The sequence below is a fragment of the Anopheles moucheti genome, assembly GCF_943734755.1.
Source record: "Anopheles moucheti chromosome X unlocalized genomic scaffold, idAnoMoucSN_F20_07 X_unloc_9, whole genome shotgun sequence".
NCBI lineage: Eukaryota > Metazoa > Arthropoda > Insecta > Diptera > Culicidae > Anopheles > Anopheles moucheti.
This window is the reverse complement of record NW_026453603.1, coordinates 95001-97500: the sequence shown is the minus strand read 5'-3', so window position 1 is coordinate 97500 and position 2500 is coordinate 95001.

The window sequence follows — 2500 nt, the reverse complement described above, 5'->3', positions numbered from 1 at the left end:
TTAGACTCCCCTGAGTATGAAAAGTGAAACGAAAATCATTTTTGAGAAGAAAAAATTTTTGTATGGGAGGGCCCCTGCTAGAACATTTTTCCCAAGTGCGTCGATTTTGGGTCGCCGACACAAGCTCGGGTCAAAAAAATTTTTTTTTCACGGTGACTCAAAACATCAATTTTAGACTCCCCTGAGTATGAAAAGTGAAACGAAAATCATTTTTGAGAAGAAAAAATTTTTGTATGGGAGGGCCCCTGCTAGAACATTTTTACCAAGTGCGACCATTTTACCCGGTGAGTCAAAAAAAAAATTTTTGTATGGGAGGGCCCCTGCTAGAACATTTTTCCCAAGTGCGTCGATTTTGGGTCGCCGACACAAGCTCGGGTCAAAAAATTTTTTTTTTCACGGTGACTCAAAACATCAATTTTAGACTCCCCTGAGTATGAAAAGTGAAACGAAAATCATTTTTGAGAAGAAAAAATTTTTGTATGGGAGGGCCCCTGCTAGAACATTTTTCCCAAGTGAGTCGATTTTTGGGTCGCGACACAAGCTCGGGTCAAAAAAAATTTTTTTTTCATGGTGACTCAAAACATCAATTTTAGACTCCCCTGAGTATGAAAAGTGAAACGAAAATCATTTTTGAGAAGAAAAAATTTTTGTATGGGAGGGCCCCTGCTAGAACATTTTTCCCAAGTGCGTCGATTTTGGGTCGCCGACACAAGCTCGGGTCAAAAAAATTTTTTTTTCACGGTGACTCAAAACATCAATTTTAGACTCCCCTGAGTATGAAAAGTGAAACGAAAATCATTTTTGAGAAGAAAAAATTTTTGTATGGGAGGGCCCCTGCTAGAACATTTTTACCAAGTGCGACCATTTTACCCGGTGAGTCAAAAAAAAAATTTTTGTATGGGAGGGCCCCTGCTAGAACATTTTTCCCAAGTGCGTCGATTTTGGGTCGCCGACACAAGCTCGGGTCAAAAAAATTTTTTTTTCACGGTGACTCAAAACATCAATTTTAGACTCCCCTGAGTATGAAAAGTGAAACGAAAATCATTTTTGAGAAGAAAAAATTTTTGTATGGGAGGGCCCCTGCTAGAACATTTTTCCCAAGTGCGTCGATTTTGGGTCGCCGACACAAGCTCGGGTCAAAAAAAATTTTTTTTTCATGGTGACTCAAAACATCAATTTTAGACTCCCCTGAGTATGAAAAGTGAAACGAAAATCATTTTTGAGAAGAAAAAATTTTTGTATGGGAGGGCCCCTGCTAGAACATTTTTCCCAAGTGCGTCGATTTTGGGTCGCCGACACAAGCTCGGGTCAAAAAAATTTTTTTTTCACGGTGACTCAAAACATCAATTTTAGACTCCCCTGAGTATGAAAAGTGAAACGAAAATCATTTTTGCGAAGAAAAAATTTTTGTATGGGAGGGCCCCTGCTAGAACATATTTCCCAAGTGCGTCGATTTTGGGTCGCCGACACAAGCTCGGGTCAAAAAAATTTTTTTTTCACGGTGACTCAAAACATCAATTTTAGACTCCCCTGAGTATGAAAAGTGAAACGAAAATCATTTTTGAGAAGAAAAAATTTTTGTATGGGAGGGCCCCTGCTAGAACATTTTTCCCAAGTGAGTCGATTTTTGGGTCGCGACACAAGCTCGGGTCAAAAAAAATTTTTTTTTCATGGTGACTCAAAACATCAATTTTAGACTCCCCTGAGTATGAAAAGTGAAACGAAAATCATTTTTGAGAAGAAAAAAATTTGTATGGGAGGGCCCCTGCTAGAACATTTTTCCCAAGTAAATTCGATTTTACCCGGTGAGTCAAAAAATTTTGAAAAAAATATTTTGCCAAAATCGTGTTCATTGCCTATTATAAGGGACCAGGTCAGCTCACACGCATTTTTGGAGACCATATGGAAAGTGCGTCTGGGATTGCGGAAATTAAGTTTAGAGTGTTAAATGATGGTTTCGCAATCCCGAAAGGCTCAAAATCCACCCTAAGGTCCCCTGGGTGAAATGTGGTTTCCAAGGTGTGAGCGCTATCGGTGATAGAGTTGGAATGTGATTTCCAGAGCGCAGGGCGACTGGGCTTAGAGCGAAAATCATAGACAAGGGTAAGTATTGGACTGAACGACTCGAAGCAAACGAAAATCATAGACAAGGGTAATGGACTGAACGACTCGAAGCAAACGAAAACCACACACAAGAGTAATGGACTGAACGAATCGAAGCAAACGAAAATCACATACAAGAGTAATGGACTGAACGAATCGAAGCAAACGAAAAACCACAGACAAGAGTAATGGAGTGAACGAATCGAAGCAAACGAAAACCAAAGACAAGAGTAATAGAGTGAACGAATCGAAGCAAACGAAAACCATGAACACAGGGATAACTGAGAACGAACCTACCTATCAGAGCATGTGAAAGCATGGACAAGAGTACTGAAAATCGGACCAAACCTCTAGAAGCACACGAAAATCATGGACAAGAGTACTCAAAAACACGGAC